This window comes from Olea europaea, unplaced genomic scaffold, assembly GCF_002742605.1.
Source record: "Olea europaea var. sylvestris unplaced genomic scaffold, O_europaea_v1 scaffold156, whole genome shotgun sequence".
Classification (NCBI taxonomy): domain Eukaryota; kingdom Viridiplantae; phylum Streptophyta; class Magnoliopsida; order Lamiales; family Oleaceae; genus Olea; species Olea europaea.
This window is the reverse complement of record NW_019233203.1, coordinates 440,032-460,453: the sequence shown is the minus strand read 5'-3', so window position 1 is coordinate 460,453 and position 20,422 is coordinate 440,032.

Below are 20,422 nucleotides of genomic sequence, written 5' to 3'. Positions count from 1 at the left end.
GAGTTTCAAGCATGAACGGTGAATTAGCTATCCTCTCTTTTCTTTAGCGTAGGGATTTAAATATTATCAACATTATTAAACTCAAGAGAAGTCGTATAATATTTCAATAATATAGTCATACATATGAAAATATCTGCAATATCCTTACAACTTTCATTTATAAAGAGCGTTAAACCACCATTCAAACATTGCGAGTAAAAAATTCCAAAGGCAAAACCTCTTAAAGCTTCTAGCATCCTATGATAGTACGAAACATATAATTATTTATGCACCATACCCTTCTGATGTGTACCTAACCCACACTCCAGGCTCTATAATTGCGTTCTCCTATTTTCTCTGACATCTAGCATGAATTCTGGTTATGTACCCTTCTGTTCATTGTCTCCAATTAAGATTAGAACAATGCTAAATGTACATTATTTTTTTTACCGAATGTTTTACCTATACATATAATAGGAGGGCTAATTCCACACGCCGAAATTTTTAAATGCACGTGGGGTCCACATGCATGTGAGAGTAGGTAATCAATTCGGTACACATATATTTATCCTTAAAATTAAAAAAAACACGAATTTACCATGTTCCGTTATATGAAAACTCTTTTTTTTATATATTTTTATTTTCAAAAATATAAAATATTCTGCACTTAAATTTAAAAAAAAAAAAAAACTTCTATTTTAATTGCACATTCTACTAAAAGTCAACATTCATAACATTGTTTTCCCAAATAATAATTGTCAGATAGGAACTTATGACAGTTTTGGACTATTTGGTCATTAAGTAGTAACTTCCTAGATAGTGTTGACGGGGTCAAAATAAGCAATAATTGAGTGGAAACAGCAGGTGAATTTTATGCTAGATCCTGTTCAAGTAAGCATTCAAGTCATACTTAATAGAATTATATCAACAGTACTTCTACATATATATCACAATTTACAAATTTATTAATCAATAGATAACGTGCGCGAGATTTGATTGAATCAAAATTTTACAAACCAAATAAAATAAAAGTTCCAAATTTCTCTCTGGCATTAACCATATTACATAAGCACAATCATTTAAGTGGTGAAGAGATTTTGACAGTTTTAATTCTATTTATCATCATCTCATCAATCTATAAAAGAATCTATAAATGATAATATACAACAAACATTTTTCTTGTTTTCATTGTTTATTTTAGAAATAATTCGGTATTCGACATTAATGGATGAAAAGAAATTATTATTGATAAAAAATTATCAAAGTTTGACATATTCTAAAAGTTCGAAAATCAAGGAGTCACGTTTGAATCCCACCTCACATGAGGGCTGAGGCTTTCATAAAACACATCAAATTACTCACCTAGAATGCCATTTGTGAGGCTTATGACTCGAGGCAACTAAGGTGTTTGTCTGTTTGTCTTGTGTTATAACTAACTCTAGCTTTTTGCGTTGTTTCTTTACAAGTTCTTTTATTTTTATTCTTTTTACTTGCACGGAAAGGAAAGAGATTGCACCATTTCAAGTGATAGATAATGACAGAATGTGAAGAAATTAAAAAGGTGATGAAAAAAATATTGATGCTGATGATAAGAGAAATTTCTTAGTTGGTTCTAACAGTAGATTATTAATTTAAGAACTTAGTGCGCTACAACCTTTTTAATCTAGATTACGTTTGCCTACACGTTAGACTATTATTTTTGTTAATGTGTTTTATTATAGATTTTATATAATAGTTTTACTGTACATTATGAGCATATATTTGTCTTTAATATTTTTTAATAGTACATTATTGCTTTGTCTACTGGATTTCACCTCATCTCACATATGTAAAACGTCTTAATACCAAATTAAGCCTATTATATATTGGATGGCACCCTTAGTCTATAAATCGCCTACAACCAAGTACCAAATCATTTCCTTGAAGCAACTATTGTAACTTGATAAGGTGAGATTGAGATTGAGATTGAGATTGATTCATTATGAGCTATAGCTATTGAAAATGGGGCAATAATTCCTCAACACCCAAAAGAGTTGAAAATTTGAAGCTCAACTAAAAGAATACATTTCTGACTTGACTTAATTGAATTGGAGTTTAGTTGTTCTTCTAGTTGGCCCATAATTCCTCCCTTCATTTGCTTGTTTCCTTTCATCTCAGAGTGATCAATGCCTCAACTAGCCCTTCTTATGTTAACTATAGTAAGGACCTATAACTTTGCACACTTGAAGAAGAAAGCAGAGACGACGTTATTCATATAGGAAAAGACACTACTTAGTTTAGTGATGAGTGAATTACACTCACTATATTATGCCATTAATTTCATGATTTTGCTATCTTGGAGAGTATTTTAGAAGTGCTAACAAGTGATTTTGGTGTTGCTTTATAGATTGATGGAAGTGGACAAAACAAGAGCTAAAAGAGGCCAAAGGAAGGAAAAAGGCAAAAGTTAGCGAAATTGGATGAAATGACCAAAATGTAAGAGATCCAAAGTTCGAGGATTAAAATGCAATTAATCAAAAGTCATGTCGAAACTTGAAATGAAGATCTGAGAGTTCTAGAAGCCAATTGGATGAAGGAAGGTGTCAAAGGGATCAAATTTAGTCAAGATATGATCATAAATCATTTTCCAACCGAAAAGTTTTGCACCGGGTTTTTAGCCTCATATTGAGACTCATTTTTTGACATAGCAAACGATCGAATTGGAGAATAATATCTGAAGTAAAGTTGTAGCCTTTTGAGTTACCTTTCCAACGCATCTTGAATCGCCTCAATCGGATATCGAGAGAAAGAATTGTGATAAAAATACTGAAAGCTGTGCAGTGCAACTGAAGTAGTCCTCAGCGCCCAGGCGCTATCCCTCAGTACCCAAGCGCCATGGTTGAAATTTTGACAGAAAGTCAGCGCCCAGGTGCCGAAATCGCAGCACCCAGGCGTCACCTTGTGGGAGTAATTTTTTGGGTTTTTACCATTCTTTCTTGGCCCAATTCATCTTTAAATCTTTCCCTAAACTCCAAGACATTATAAATACACAATGGAAGACCTAAATTAGGGGAGAGCCGCACACTAAAAATCTGTGGGATCAAGCCACGTTCTTGACATATTGGAGAGAAGATAAGAAGAAGGGAGATTCAAAAGAGAAATTCAAGAAAATTAACACCAAGCAATTGAAGATTAGAAACATTCATTGGAAGAGGAAGGAGATCTTGGTGCAAGAATTCTACTTTTTCTTCTACATCTTTATTACAAACTCGGTGATGTATTCTAAGACAAATTCCTACTTTTCTTCTTGTATTATGAGTAGCTAAATTCATTGTTAGGGGAAATAATGTAACCAATTGGGATATTTTACATTCTCTTATTAAGACTTTCAGTTTTTAATTCTTCCATGTGTTGATTTTGCTATGAGTTGAATGCATTAAATTATCTGATCAATAATTTGATGATTTTTGTGAATTCTTTACAAATAGAGATATGAGTTTAGGATTTAGACCATGTAGTAAAATCCAGTACATTGGTATAACGAGTAGAGATACCTATACCATTTATTGCGGTCATAATTGAATTCTTAAGACATAGAACTTGTTTAACTAAGTTGAATTTGCATAGAGATATAAAATTTAATTAGTTGAATAGACTCAATGAGAACTCGAGTAGTAAATTGAATACAATAGGAGAATTCAACCGAGCACTACATTAGAATTGAGTTTTAATTTGAGATGTAAAGGTGATCAATTGGTGAAGTTATTTTACTCTAACATCCGTTCATTATTTTAGTCTCCAACCAATCGTGTGAACATTCATTTATTTTCTAAAATTTAGATCAAAACCCAGATTTTACAACCTTTAATTTGTTTTAGTCAAATAGTAGTTAAAGAAAAATTGAATTAAGTGCTAGAAAATAGTCCTTGTGGGATCGACAATCCGGACTCTTAGGTCCACTATTACTTGTTACGGGTCGTACACTTACAAAACAAAATTTTACAACATTTAGCAAGCATTTGTACGGTTTTTAACTAGGTTAATCATGGGAAATTGTTTAATGCATTTGCATGGCTTTAAACTAGGTTAATCATAGGAAATTGTTTGACGCATTTGCATGGATTTTAACTAAGTCAATCATGTTAAAGACGCTTGTAGAGAAATGGTTGTTTGTCAATATTCCGAATAAAGGTTAAGTTTAATTCGTAGGAGCGTAATTAAACTTTATGAAAAGTAGAAACAAAGAAAGAAGAATGAGAATGTAGTAAGGAATTAGATCCGAAGCAAGTGATTGATACTTTTTCCTCAAGACAAAGTTGCTCTACAAGGGTGCTAACGGATTATGACACTTATCTCCCAAAATACAACGGATTTAAGTTGTGGTATAAGCACTTCAAACCACAAGCAATGGCGAACTCAAATGAAATACTTCTCTCTATAAGAAAAATGAATTTTGGAGAAGTTTTGTAAGAGTTTTGACACAATGCTCAATGCAAATGATATTGAATGCTAAATGGAAATTCAAAGGGTCCTATTTATAGAAAATGAGAGGTTGTGAGTGAAATAACACATCCCAAACTCAACAATCTTATGAAAGGAAACATCTCTTGCTAGCTAATTTGCCGCTGACCTCTCACTTGAACACCAATATCATAATTTTAACAGAAACTTTTCGCACACATGTTGCTCAAGCGACAGTGTCATCACTCGATCGCTAGACGAGTGTTAGAATTAGGCAAATTTCCAGGCTACTTTTTCTTCTTTTCTTTCCGACTTTGGACTGCAATTTTCCATACATGCAAAATCAATTTTGAGGCTCCAAATATACCACAGCGATCTACTCGATGAGTAGAACAAGTGATTCTATTAATATTTATATTTTGATTATTGGATCAAGTCCGAATATTTGACTTCAAGTTGACACAAAGTCACTTTCCATATTTTATAATTAACCAAAATTTTCAATTTTAAACTAAATCTCAACAAACCCCTATATCAATGAAAAATCAAATATGTTCATGCTATGCAAAATTATGATGCATTGTACAGAAAAGGAGCAGAGAAACACTGTATTAGGTAAGGTAGCTTCCAATTTTGAACCTTAGTGAAAATAATATCGGATTTACTTGTTAATTGGTAAACATTATGTCTTGAACCATTCAGCCGTTGGTATAAACTAAGATAATAATACTTACACAAATATCTTCCCTAAATCGTTCATGATTCTCCATGAACCACTTTTGGATTTCATAAGTGTTTTTGAAAATTTCAGTCTCAAACAATTTTGTTTAAGCGGGCCCCACTTTACACTTATACAGATGACTTCCTATTAAGAGTATTTTGCCCTACTCCACTTGACTTAGTCAAGATATAGGAATCATTAAAAGTACATTTTAATCTTTAACATTTTGCAAAAAAATATTTAATTATCGCAGGGATGAGTAGGGAAATATTTCCTTAAATGTTTAATTTAATCTTCATAACTTAGTTCTCCCCTTGAACCAAGATCTTGGGATCTCTAGTCAATAAAGTAAGGTTACCATTACAAAGATTTTTATGTAGTAGGCTTTAATCTCATTCCTTTCTATAGGCAATGTAATTAATCTCTAGGTAAACCTTTTGTAAGTAGATCAACGATGTTCTCCTTTGATTTTACATAATCTATGTAGATGATACCATTAGAGATCAGTTGCTTAATGGTATTGTGTCTATGACGTATATGTCTAGACTTACCATTATACATGCTACTTTGACCCCTTTCAATAGCCGATTGACTATTACAATGTATACTTATTTAGGTACCGGCTTAGGCCAACACAAAATGTCTTCTAGGAAGTTACAAAGCCATTCTGCTTCTTCTCCAGCCTTGTCCAAAGAAATAAACTCTGATTCCATCGTTGATCAAGCTATACACATTTGCTTAGTTGACTTTCATGATATAGCAGCTCTACCAATGGTAAATACATAACCATTAGTAGACTTAGAATCTTTCATGTCGGATATCCAGCTTACATCATAATATCCTTCTAATACTACAGGATATTTTGTGAATTGTAATCCATAGGTTAAGGTATACTTCAAATACTTATGAACCCTTGTTAAAACCTTCCAATTGTCATGGCTTTGATTACTTGTAAGTCTACTAAATTTATTCATAGCTAATGCTATGTCTTGTTGAGTGTAGTTTGTATTATATGTTAGACTACCAATAACCTGTGAATACTTTAGTTGTGACACACATTCACCCGTATTTTTAACTAAGCGTAAACTCGTGTCAATAGGGATTTTCACAGAACTTTCCTCAAATGCATTACTCCTTTTAAGTATACTCTTAATGTAGTGAGATTGGAAAAGTATACTTCCTATGTTGTTCTAGAGATCTTAATCCCTAATATCACATCAACCATACACAAGACTTTCATCTCAAAATATTTCGTTAGCATTTTCTTGTTTTTTATTATTATCTCGTGACCACTGGTCACTATTAACATGTCATTTACATATAGACATACAATCACATATGCTTTAGGTGTTTGTTTGATTATACACACTTGTCACACTCGTTTATCTTAAATCCATTTAACAACATCGTTTTGTCAAACTTTTGTTGCCACTGGTAGAAGTTTATTTTAATCCATACAAGAATTTAACGAGTTTACAAACCTTTTGCTCGTGATTAAAGAGACGAACCTTTCGGGTTGTTCCATATATATATCTCCTCTTCTAACTCACCATAAAAGAATGTCATTTTTACATCAATTAGATGAATCTCAAGATTCTGTATTGCCGCAATTGCAATTGACAATCATATTGAAGTAATTCTTGCTATGGGTGAGTAGGCATTCAAGAAGTCAAGTCATTCTTTTTGTCCATATTCCTTGACAACTGATCTAGCTTTATATTTATCAATGGATCCATCCGATTTTAGTTTTTTTTAATCCATTAACACTCTAAAGGCTTGTTTCCATGAGGTAATTCCCAGGCATGGCTTTGCATTATAGAATATATCTCACTATTGATAGCTTTTTTCCAACGCGGTACTTCTGGAGTAGACATTACTTCATCAAAAGTCTTTGGGTCATTTTCTACCATATGGGTTAGGAAATTGTGCTAAACGAGGTAGATATTCTAGCCCTTTTACTATACCTTGGTTCTTCCTCATTTGAAGTACTACTTGTAGTTTCATAAGTTCTCTTATTTGAACTTGCATTTTCCTCATCTTTACATGGGAAAACATTCTTGAAGAATGATGCATTTCTCGATTTAATTATGGTTCCTTCATGAACATCTTGAATTTCAAATTTATGTACAACAAAATGATATGCACTACTATTATTGGCGTATCAAATAAGTATGGAATCAATTGTCCTAGAACCAATTTTCACTTGTTTAGGCTCCGGTACTTCGACCTTAGTTAAACATCCCACACTTTCAAGTGTTGATGGGAAGGACGATGACCTTTCCATAGTTAATATTGAGTTTCTTCCATTATTTTAAGGTGTCTTGTTAAGAATGCTATTTGCTGATAGAATAGCTTCTCCCACAAGTTCTGGGTAGACCCAAACTTATCAACATTATGTTCATCATCTCTTTAAGAGTTTGATTTTTTAAGTTCAGTAATACCATTCAATTAAGGTGAGTAAGATACTATTATTTGATGAATGATTTCACTCTCAGACCAATGTTTTTCGAACGGTGAACCATATTCACCATTTCTATCACTACGAATATTCTTTATTCATTTACCAAGTTGATTCCCAACTTTCGTTGAATACATCTAGGTCTTCACCTTTACTTCGTAGTTGAAAGACATAACAATACTTTGTACTATCATCAATGAAAGTTATAAAGTATTTCTTACGAAATTTAGTTTGAAAAAATCTCAAATCACATATATTGCTATGTATTAATTCTAAAGGTATCTTATTCCTTTAAATTGAGTGAAAATGTGTTTTAGCCAATTTTGTTTCAACACATACTTTACACTTTTGATTTGGATCAATCTTAACATCGGAATTAAACTTTGATTCATAAATTTGAGCAAAAATTTGTAGTTAACATGTCCTAATCGACTATGACAAACATTACACCTGAAAACTAAAGACTGAATTAGAATTTTTGTTCATAATGCTTTTTGGTACAATTGTTAGGATGTTCATTTGGAAAATTCTTTACACAGATAACCTTACCAATATACATATCATTTTTGGTAAATACAAACTTGTCTAATAAAAATACAAGTTTAAAGTCGTTCTTGCTAAGTAAGGACCCCTAAACCAAGTTCTTGCAAATCTCAGGTACACGAAGCACATTATTTAAAGAATGTATCTCTTTCAACCCCATTTGCCCATGTAGTCTTATTTCACTTTCAACATTCATTTGAGCGATGTCCGATTTTCAACAATTGTAACGGTTGCTTTTGAATTTCTTGGTATTCTTAGAGTTGTCTCTTCTTGGTGCAATATCGAAGATCTTATGTTTATTGTTGACAACATTTGAACCAGTTTCAACAAAGTTTGCTCCAAGTTGAACCATAGACTTTCTTTTATTGCTCATGTTTTCCTTAATCCTTAAATGGACTATCAATTACTCCAAGTTCATCTCCTTGCTTTTGTGCTTGAGATAGTTCTTGAAATCTCTCTACATAGAAGGAAATTTCTCAATGATGCTACCCTTGGAAATATTCACTGAATTCCATCTTTTCTGCATGTATGTCATGAAGTGGAACATGAAGTTCTTGCACTTGACTTATCACGATTTTGGACTCTACCATTTCGTAGTCCAAAACTTGATAACAATAAACTTCTTTGTTCGGGTATCCTTGGTCCTTGGTCTTGCATTCCTTCTCCAATGAATCCCATAGATCATTGGCGGAGTTTTTCGATAGTTTTTGCAAAGGAAATTCGAGTGTTTCCATGCATCCAATACAATAATGGCCTCACAATTATTTTTTTCTTCTTGTACAGCCAGAGCAGTCTCTTTTAAGAACTTTGTCAAATTCAAAGTAGTAAGATGGAACAACATATTTTGTTGCCACCTTTTGAAGTCCACTCCTCCAAATTTCTCCTGCTTTTTCCATGTCGGATTGGAGTATTTTTGAAGTGGTATAGCTAAAGGTAGAACAACATTATTTGCTCCATTTGTTTGTATGACTTGAAGTAGTCACAATAGTATTCATTTATATTACAAAAATAGAAGTTCGACATACTAAATGAAAGAATGGAACATCATGGTGAAGGCTTATTCCAAAGATGAAGAAAAGTTTTTTTTCCCAATAAAAAACGAAGAATTTTGTCTCAAGATTGTTGGAGACGTTGGTAGGGAAATGGTTATTTGTAAATATACCGAATAAAGGTTGAGTTTAATTCACATGAGAGTAATTAAACTTTATGAAAAGTAGAAACAAAGAAAAGAGAAAAATGAGAACGTAGTAACGAATTAGATCCGAGGGAACTGATTGACAATTTTACCTTAAGACAAAATTGCCCAACAATGGTGCTAACCGATTATGGTACTTATCTCCCAGGATACAACGGATTCAACTTGTAGTAAAAACACTTCAATTCATAAGCAATAGCAAACTCGAACGAAATTCTTCTCTCTACAAGAAAAATGATTTATGAATGAATTTTGGAGAGGTTTTGCAAGAGTTTTGATATAATGCTCAATGTAAATGATATTGAATGCTAAATGGATGTCCAAAGGTTCCTATTTATAGAAGATGAGAGATCGTGAGTGAAATAACACATCCTAAGGTCTGCAACCTTATGAAGGGAAGCATCCATTACTATCGCGAGCCTATTGCTGGCCTCTCCCATGAGAGCCAGCATCATAGTTTTATTAGAAATTTTATCGCCCAATAGTCATTCAAGAGATAGTCTCATCACTCGATTGCTAGCCGAGCGATGGAGTTAAGCATATTTCTCTTCTAGTTTTTCTTCTTTTCTTTTCAACTTTGGACTACAATTTTTCATTCATCTGGAATTGATTTTGAAATTTCAAATGTACCACCACTATCTATTCAATGAATAGAACAATTAATTCTATTTATATTTATAATTTGACTATCAGATCAAGTCTGAATATTTGACCAAATTTGAAGAGAAGTTTCACGTCACATCTTTAGTCAAATGGTTTACCAAGGGGCAAGAGTCATGTGCGAGACTGGAAAACTGATACACAATATGTTTGAATCTCTTTCTAGCATTCTAATGACTCCCATGTTAAGTTTTCATTTCCCAGTTGAGTTATTTTAGTAACAATTCATAGCATTTTTGAATCTCTTTCTTGCATTCTGTTAGAGACTTTACATTTTTATCTGGCAGAGTACTATAAGAGGCAAAAGTCAATAATTTAAGTAGAAAATAGAGATACTTCTAAAGTTATTTCGGTCGTTAAGCAATTTTTTGGATGGAGTAATGCATTTAATTAGGTTGAAATTCATGAGATATTATAGTGAGTATACTTGATTAAAGGCGGTATTTTCAATTAAATTTGAGAAGTTCAGTCAAATACACATTAATTATTTTTAATGATTTTTTGTTAAATCGTGAATCCTAACACTTTTTCTCATTATTTTAATCTCAAAATCAAATGTGCCAATTAGTTAGTTTATAATAGCTTAGTTTTAGTTTAAAAATTAGAACCAAAACCACTTTTCCTTTTAAATTTCTGCCTTTGTTTAAATAAATAGTAGGATTAATTTAGATCAATAACAGGTAAAGTAGTTTCACGGGAACAATAATGTGAACTCATTAAATTCACTTTACCATGAGTTTGATAATATCTTATGCTTATGATTTTTACTCAAACAACTAAAAAAGTCAATTCATGCCTGTGGTGGAGCCAGCACCCAACTAGCCATGGAAATTAATCATGTTAGCTCTGTCGAATATATTGGGCATTCGTTGAGTGTCCATCCTAGTTTAGATGAATTCCTTGATACACTAGTGAGTCATGCTGCCTCCATGGACCAATGACTATATCATAAGTCAAGTAAATAGAACAAATATCACACGCAAGTCATGACCTTTTTAATTGAAGTCTTTTTCCTAATACTTTTCCTAGACCTGACCTTGTTACATAAAATTTTCAGAACTTTTGGTTTGTTTAGTGTAATAGATTCTAATACTCTCTTATAGTTTTCAGTCAAATGATTACTACGTACAGAATACAAACTGGAGATCATGAAATTTTGAGGATCCTTTTGGTTCCTAATCCCATCCATGCTGCCATTTTTCGTCAAATCACATTATTTTTGAAAGAATTTTGCCAAGAACTTTAGGAAATGCAAGACGAGATCGAAATCATGTGATCTCCATAGACCACTATCTTTACCCCAAATGAGTGTGAAACTTTTTGACCTCTGAAAATGGCCAACAGGTATCGTTAGAAGACAATGTACACGTGAACTTATTTTGTAGTATTTCTACTATAAATGTGAGAGTTTGAGAAGTAAGATAGAGACAAGGAAGAGATATATTATGTTTTTCTTCTTTTCATTCCAAGATCCATCCTCTCAAATGATACAAGAGGGAGAGTATTTATAGTATTACACATGAGATGTTGTCCATTAGATGAGGAGCCACGTGGCTTCATCTCCTTAACCAAATCATCTAGTCATAGCCATTATTTTTGACTTCTTAGCCTATGGTGCATTTAATATTCTTACACATAGGAGTTGTCCTATTGACAAGACAAGATATTTACACTCATTAGAAAGGTCACATCAATTAGTTCTCAAGATATGCTTGTCAGACCCTCTGGATGTCAAGGACCTCTGTGCCAAGAGGATCGGCAAGAACTTCGGATGAACCAGGTCAGAACCACTTTGGAGAATTCTAGTAAAGCAACCTCGGAGTTCAGTGCAACAATCTCGGCCGTTGACCACTAACAAGTGCTTTGCTTTAGGGCCTCGGCTACTTACTCAAGGCTTCGGCTTAAGGACATCTTGAGCTTCAGTTTGAGGTGTGGACCTCTTCTTGAGCTTTGGTGGACATCCTTGGAGGCATGTTGGCAGGCATTTTGACCATCTTTGAAGGCATCTAGGCTTACCTTTTGGAGAGCCTCGGCTTGGGCTTTGTAAGCACCTCGACTGAGCTTTGTAGGCACCTCAGTTAATCACCTTAAGAGCCTCAACTCATCCACGCATTCCACATGTATTATTGTGGTGCCTCCATATGGTATTTCATATTCGACCAGTAACAATAATTCCCCAAGTCTAAGTCGTACATTCATGTGCGGGTCAGACTTTCTTTGTACATGCAATTTTGCGAATTTTTGGTAGTTCAACTGCTCGTTTTGCTTGTGTTTTTCTTTTCTTTTTTAGAGTGGTCTTCGTCGGGATTCTACTCTTCATTGGTGTTGTCTCTTCTGGGCTGATATTTTTTTCATTTTGCAAGTGGATCTCTTTGGGTTCCAGCTCCTTTTGTTGAGTGCCTCTTGGGCTATTTTCTATTCTGAATTGGACCTCTTTGGGTTCAGCTCTTTTTGTTGAAGTGCCTCTTGGGCTACTTTCTATTATGGTTGAACCTCTTTAGGTTCTAGCTCTTTTTGTTGAAGTGTCGCTTGGGCTATTTTCTTTTATTTCTTAGAAGGAATTGCCTTGAAAAATGTCATATTTTGTCAAAATTTCGACATAATCTTCTTTGTAATATAGACTAGACTAGTCCACTATACATATATCAAATAAGTACGGGTCCATTTTCCCCCTACAAATACTCATAAATGGCATCTCACATTTTCAAGATATAATATATAAGAGGCCTATCAAGTACCATAGCAAGACATATGCCTGATGACAGTGTATGCAATGTGACATGCATACTAGCGCTGGTAAAAGTGATGTCATAGGTCGTGAAGCATGCTAATAGTGATCTGACATGCATGTTAGCAGTAATCACAATAGTCCCCAAATCCAGTCAAGATATTCACATAATGGGGATTTAAAAGTGAGATGAAAATTTGCACAAGCACTTATCGTGGATGTTGTCTGAAGCCTTGAAGTAGGCTAAGTCTTTGACTTTAAAGTGTTGATGAAGGAGCTGAAGTTATGGGCCGAAGCTGTTTATTTCAAGCATTTTGCCGAATTTTCGAGGAAGGGAGCCGAGGTCCCTATTGCTCGAGGTTATTTTCGACGAATTTTCACTAGAATTTTATGAAGGGAGCTGAGGTCCCTATTTTTCGAAGCTCTTTGGCTTGTTATACATGAAGGGGCTGAGGTCCCTATTTATAAGCTGGCCTCAGAATAATGAGGTCCTATATGGTGAGCGTGAAGCATAGGCAAGGATGAGGCATTGCATGTTGAGGTATTGAAACATAGGCAAAGATGAGGTCTTGCATATTGAGGTACTAAAGCTTAAGTTTTGATGAGGCCTTGCATGGTGAGCTTGTGGAAGCTCATACTTATACATAATCAAAATATTAAAATTGCCTTTTAAGTTCCTCAATAATTTAATGCTGAGGTCCCTCAACTTTTGATCTAGTACATTTTGGTCTTCATATTTTGCCTTTTATTTCAATCATACCCTTGATATATTGCATTCATGGTCCTTCAACTTTCAGAATATCTACACTTCAATCCCTAAGTTCACATTTTTGTACGCTTTTAGTTCTTTTCTCTTATTTTCTGTTGTTCCCCTTCCTTTAGAGACCTCTTCCATTTGTAAAATGGGTCTTCCAATAGCTTTTTCACCAGAAACCTCTCCTTTTAGGGAATCCTACTTATTCATGGCCTCTTCTTTAGAGGCCTCCTCCTTTTTTAGGGTGCATGATTCAAGGCAACTTCTTCAGTGACAACCCCCTTTTCAGGGGGTCTTTTTATTCGTGGCCTCTTTTTAAAGGCCTTCTATTCTTATTTTTTCAAGGCCAATTCTTCAATGACATCTTCCTTTTCGGGGGTCTTCTTATTCGTGACCTCTTCTTTGGAGACCTCCCCCTATCAAGGGTCTACTTAATCAAGGCCATTTCTTTAGTGGCCTTCCCTTTTTAGGGTCTATTTCTTCATGGCCTTTTCTTTGGAAACCTCCCCCTATTAGGGGTTTACTTATTCAAGGTCACTTTTTCAGTGGCTTTTCCTTTTTTAGAGGGTCTTCTTCATCATGGCCTCTTTTTTAGAGGTCTCCCCTTTTCAGGCGGTTTTCTTCTTCATAGCCTATTCTTTGGAGACCTCCCGCTTTTAAGGGTCTTCTTCTTCATGGCCTCCTTTTTGGAGACCTCCCCCTATCAGGGGGTCTTCTTCCTATTTCCTTGCATTTGTAGTTGTTGTACAATGTCTTTTTCTAAATGATTCTTCTTATGTTGGTAGCCATTGAGCTACTTCCCGAGTGAGTTGGATAGTTATTCTCATTCTACCATATCTATACTAGTGTTGAGGTCGGTGATGACTTACTGGGGAGGTTCTCCAATAGACCTCTTCTTTAGAGGTCTTCCTATCCCTTCTAAGTGGGACTACCTCATTGCTTGAACTCATTTTCACTGTTTGAACTCATTTTCCCATGCAAATCTTTTCTTCAAAGATATGGGAAGCACACAAATGGATTTCTATCTCATCATATTCCCTTCTTTTTTCAACAAATATTAACAATTCATGTACCAATGTAAACTCCAAAGCTTTTTCTTGAGGCATCCACTTGTTTTTTTTCAAGAACAAATCTCTTTTCAAGTGGGATACCCAACTCTCTAATGGCAAGCTTTTTCCACGGGATGTTCATGGTTATAGTGTGATTTCCCACGGACGACAACAATCTATTGAGCTCCAAAAATGGCCAACAGGTGTCATTAGAAGACAATGTACACGTGAACCTATTTTGTAGTATTTCTACTGTAAATATGAGAGTTTGAGAAAGAAGATAGAGTCAAGGAAGAGATATATTATGTTTTTCTTCTTTTCATTCCAAGATTCATCCTCTTAAATTATACAAGAAGGGGAGTATTTATAGTATTACACATGAGATGTTGTCCATTGGATGAGAAACCATGTGGCTTCATCTCCTTAACCAAAGCATCTAGTCATATTGTTACGTGTCAAACATGAAATGCTATGCGGAGGCACCACAATAATACACATGGAATGCATGGATAAGTTGAGGCTCTTAAGGGGGTCAACTGAGCGCTTCTAAAGCTTAGTTGAGGTGGTTACAAAGCCTAAGCTGAGGCTTTCCAAAGCTCAGCTGAGTGCTTACAAAGCCCAAGCCAAAGCTCTCCAAAGCTCAGTCGAAGTGCATACAAAGTCCAAGTGGAGGCTCTCCAAAAGGTAAGTCCAGGTGCCTTAAAAATGGTCAAAATGCCAGCCAACATCCCTTCAAGGATGTCCACCAAAGCTCAAGAAGAGGTCCACACCTCAAATCTAGGCTCAAGATGTCCTTAAGCTAAAGCCCTGAGTAAAGCTGAAGCCCTGAGTAAGTGGCAAAGGCCTTAAAGCGAAGCACTGTGTAAGTGGTCAAGGGTCGAGGTTGTTGCACTAAACTCCGTGGTTGCTTTACTAGAATTCTCCAAAGTGGTTCTGGCCTTGTTCATCCGAAGTGAGTTGAGGTCTTCCTGTCGAACCCCTTAGCACTGAGATCCTTGGCACCCAGAGGGTCTGACAAGCGTATCTTAGGAACTGATTGATGTGACCTTCGTAATGAGTATAAATATCTTGTCTTGTCAATAGAATGACTCCTAAGTGTAAGAACATTAAATGCACCACAGGCTAAGAAATCAAAAATGATGGCTCTGACTAGATGCTTTGGTTAAGGAGATGAAGCCATGTGGTTCGTTATCCAATGGACAACATCTCATGTGTAATACTATAAATAATCCCCTTCTTGTATCATTTGAGAGGATGGATCTTGGAATGAAAAGAAGAAAAACATAATATATCTCTCCCTTGTCTCTATCTTATTTCTCAAACTCTCATATTTACAGTAGAAAATACTACAAAATAGGTCCACATGTATATTGTCTTCTAACGACACCTGTTGGCCATTTTCGGAGGTCAACAAAACTCTAAACTTTCATTTTTCCAAAGGAAAGATTGTACATTAACTAGCTACCTAGCCAGTGTCTTGAATTTTTAATTTTTATCAGTTGGAAAATGAAGAAATTCATTGACAGTCCATTTGTTATCATTATTATTCCAGTTAATTTATCACTACCTGGTAGATCATTGGGAGGCAGGGGGTCAGACAGTTCGATTAATGTGTGGGAACTAAGTCGAGCACAACACTAGCATTTTCATCCAAAATTTCGTTGTCTTACTAGAGAACATAAGTGTGCAGATTCAATCTTTGGGCTTTGTTCAAAATGTATTGCTTGACACCATTCAACATATGATTGCAGACACCATTATTTCCCAGTATGGTGGATCATTGCAATCTTCATTGGTGTATGTCAAGCCTTATAGTCGTCAAATCGATGAAATTCCCACTCGGTTACCAACCTTTCCAATATCAATATTTTGATGGAAAGGGCAACCCAAAATAACATGTTGCTCAATTCATTGAGACGTGTAAAAATGCAGGCACTTACAATGACACCATGGTGAAACAATTCGTACGCTGCCTCAAAGGTTCTGCGTTTGAATGATACATAGACTTTCTAGTAGGGTCAATTGATAGTCGGGACTAGCTTGAGCGAGAGTTTCTAACACATTTCTACAGCATCAACGAATTGTCAGCCTTCTAGAACTTGCTCGAACGAAGTAGAGCAAAGAAGAGCCCATTGTGGAGTACATTAAAGGCTGGATGAATCTTGTGCTTAATTGTAAAGAACGAATTAGCAAAGTATCTTCCATTGATATGCGTGTACAAGGCATGCATTGGGATTACTCTATAATCTCCAAGCAAATATGCCTCACTCATTCGAATAATTGGCGACACATGCTCATGACTTGGATCTCCAAATTGCAAGGTATGGGAGTTACTTACCAAGTGATCCACAAGACAAAAAGGATCTTAAGAAAGAAATAGAGAAAGATGTCAAGGCAAGTAAATCCAAAGAAGCTTTGGCGATTTCTACTGTTCCTGTGAAGATAGCCTTCTAGGGGTCGAGCTCAAACCCAAAATGGAAGCCAGAGTTCAGACCTAACAAAGGACAAGTCCAAAGTTGAGGTCATGTAGCTCTGAAAGAACTTGAAGGAAAGGAGTACCTGTTCTCAGATTCTGAAGTTTCTAAAATTTTGGATTAGCTCCTTGAATAGAAGATAATTGAACTCCTAGTACCAAAAAGACCCAAGGAAACTGGTAAGATTGACCATCCTAAATACTGTAAATTCCACAGAATCATTAGCCACCTAGTGGACAACAATGCTTTGTCTTGAAAGATCTTAATGTTCGCCTGGACAAAGAAAATAAGATCGAACTTAAAATCGGAGAAAATCCAAAAACCACATACTCGATGGTTTCATCAGGGAAGAAATAAACATTTTCTAATGTACACGATGCTTATAAATCCTCGGCTAAGGAGTTTGGACCTTGACTTCCAGAAGAAGCCATCCCATTGAAGTTTGAGGTAGACGAAGAAATCACTATCATTTATATTTATCCAGGGATGGATAGACCAAGCGCACCCGATCGTCCAACCTTTTATGAAATTATGACAGGTGACTTGGATGTTGGAAATTTTGATTCAAAGTCCGAAGATGAGATCGGTGATGGTTGGTCCACTTTTATAAATAAGAAAGAGAAATATTGAATGCCAAACAAAATAGGTAAAATATTATCTTCTAAAACCTCTTGCAGGAATAGAGCTAGAGGAAATTGGTAAGAAAATTCAACCCAATGAAGATGAAACACTAAAAGAAGATCAAGGGGCATGGATCCTTGTGAAAAGATGTCGTCGAAAGGCTCCAAAACTCCCAAGTTCTAATGTTTGGACAAGAAATCAAGACCAAGGAACAACTAAAGAAGAAGGCCTGAAGCCAAGCCAAGAGTATCTACTAAATCAATTGGGAAAGAAGCAGCTCCACGCGTTCTTCCTAGTCTATCAACCCTGGATGAATATTTTCCCGAAGGTTTCATTGATAAAGAATAACTTGCCTCCAATGTAATTAATGTAGAGGAGAAAAATGAACTGAAGAACTATCAAAGTAGACTTCAAAATAGAAAACTATCTCACAGCTTAATAATATTCCTACTGATAATGATCAAATGGCTTTAGTCGCAACATTAATCCATCTGGAAGAATACGAAGGGAAAGTTTTAGAACATATTAGATCCACAACTCCTCATGACTGTATAGCCGCCATAACATTCGACGATGGAGATTTACAACTGAGTTCTTGTCCACATAATAGATCACTATATGTCAGTGGTTATATTCGATAATGTAAGACAAATCGCAAAATGATCAATTGTGGACCTGTTGTGAATATTATGCCGGTCAAAACAATGAAGAAAATTTGAATTAATGTTAGTAATTTGTCCAAAAGAAAAATCATGATTCAAGGATTTTATCAGAAAGGTCAGCGAGCCATTGACATGATTCGTCTGAAGCTGCAAATAGGAGAGTAAATTTTCTTGCTACAACTTTAAGGTTGCAAACCCAAGTGCAGGTTGTCGCAAGTAGCAAATCTCGAAAGTCCAAGGTCGAACCACAGGGAATTGGAAGGAAATGAACTAGTCTATGAGTAGTGAACGGTTGGTGAAAATACAATGAAGACAAACACTAGAGCATCGGGGATTCACTTCGGATAAATGAGTAGAGATTGCACTTGATCTTTAATTTAACTCATATGAAAATCAACTAAGGAGTGATCTCATATGGAAGATAAAACATTAACCACAAATATACTAAAAGATAGATCTTGATAATTGTTTGAGAGAATATGTCAAAATAAGTTGTTGGTATGTAGAGATTATCTAAGCATTTATTGTGCCAAAATTGTCAACAATAAATCAAAGTCTTTAACAAACCAAAACCATTTGTAGAACACAAACTTCAACCAAGTAAGAAGATGAACATTGAAGAACAAAATGAAAGATCAAAGACAATACTAAACATTCATCAAAGTTTCACCCTTAGCTCTAGCTAAATGTTTAGAAATACATAGTGAAATGTTACAAAGAAAATGAAGGAAACTAGAATATGGTGGAGAGAATTGATGCTTCAAAATCACTTGAGTTAGCTTTCCATTGGTTCAAATATCAGGTTCATTGGATCTATATAACTCCAGATATGACAAAAACAATAAGTACTACTTCACAGGTAAAGCTGTATCCGGCAGGTAACAAGCTGGACTTTGCACGATAATTTTGGCTGCCTTGTGATACGAATTTTACTTCTTCCAAAACATGAAAGTTGTAGAAAAGTGCCTTATATTTCCAACCCAACTTGAATCACCTCGATCCAATATTTGTAGCTCAAGTTATGATTATTTTACCAACAGCTGCTTCTTGCTTGAGGCAGTCACTATTTTTGACTTTTCAACATTATTTTCCTCCACTTGCTCCACTTGTAATAAATTGAAAATACATGTGAAATACATCAAATAGATACTCTTTCAAATGTATAATACTCATGCCACCATGTATGTAAATACGTATTTCAATTAATTGTATTTTTAACCATGTATTTATGGAAATTGAATTTACGGCATGAGAATTGGAATTAGAGACTAACATTAGCGTTTTTAAACAAAGTGAATGTAAAATGCCTTGTAAATGATATATCTTTGAAACACTTTTAGACACTAATCACACTCCCCAACCAAGATATTGCTAGTCTCTAGCAATAAAAATTCAAAAATAGTTCCAATGAAATAGCTTGTCCCATTTGCCTTAGGATTTGAAATTGCTTATCAAAATTCTTCTAAGGTTTGCTACCAAAATATAGTCTAACTTGTCCAATGCTCGACCAGCGTGTGTGTGTGCATAATCAATTCAATCACATACCTTTTTCAATTTGGACCCATCCCGACCCTCAATGGTCATTTATTTCTCTCTTCTCTCATGGGATGCACACCCTCAAACTTGATTTTATAACTATTTTCCCAAGGTGTAATGTATGGTTAAATTTATCTACTATTACTCACCCTCTCTAGTTTGGTTATATTTTACTAATTGTAGCTCAACACATCAATAAATGAGGATTCTCCTTAATTTTGACTGACTCAACCTTCAAGAATCAACTAAGCTACTAATCCCATATCAAGGTCTAATTCTCTAAAATAAGTGTTTGGGACTCAATCAAGGCATGTAGTGCGTCTTCTGTTTCATGCACCTGCTTTTTTCAAGTTTGCCGTGCGTATTCTGTTTCATGCACTAGCCTATCTCTTTTTATGTTTATAATTTTCCTCATTGGGCTCTTTTAGGGTAGCTTCGCAACATGGCAGCTTTTTCCCTTTTATGCAATGATTAGTGCAATGCCCCTCATTAAACACTTATTCTCGAAAATCGATCTTTAATTTAAGATTTTCACCTAATTATCATCTCATTGCTCTTAAGCAATTCACACAAAATTTAACACACATGGAATCCACATCTAT